The sequence below is a fragment of the Haliaeetus leucocephalus genome, unplaced genomic scaffold (genome assembly GCF_000737465.1).
Source record: "Haliaeetus leucocephalus isolate CR32 unplaced genomic scaffold, Haliaeetus_leucocephalus-4.0 Scaffold172, whole genome shotgun sequence".
Taxonomy (NCBI): domain Eukaryota; kingdom Metazoa; phylum Chordata; class Aves; order Accipitriformes; family Accipitridae; genus Haliaeetus; species Haliaeetus leucocephalus.
Genome location: NW_010972608.1, coordinates 289157 through 289445, shown reverse-complemented (window position 1 = coordinate 289445; position 289 = coordinate 289157).

Sequence of the window (289 nt, the reverse complement as noted above, 5' to 3'; positions counted from 1 at the left end):
CCGGGGTACCGGTCACGCGGAGCTGAGCGCGCGCTGCCCGAGCTGCCGCGGCCGCCTAAAAATCCAAACCAAACCCAAAGCCAGAACATGAATTCTCATCCGTCCCGCGCCAGCCGCTCGCCCGCGTTCCGCTTGCGATGCCCGGTGCTCCCGGCACAGCTGCTGCGGCAGCCCTCGGTACGGGTCTGTGGCGGCGGCCGGGCGCCCCGCGGCCGGACGCGGGCTGCGGCGTAACGCCGCGTTCTGGGCAGCTCCGTGGCGGCCAGAGCTGCCCGAGCCGGGCGCGGGG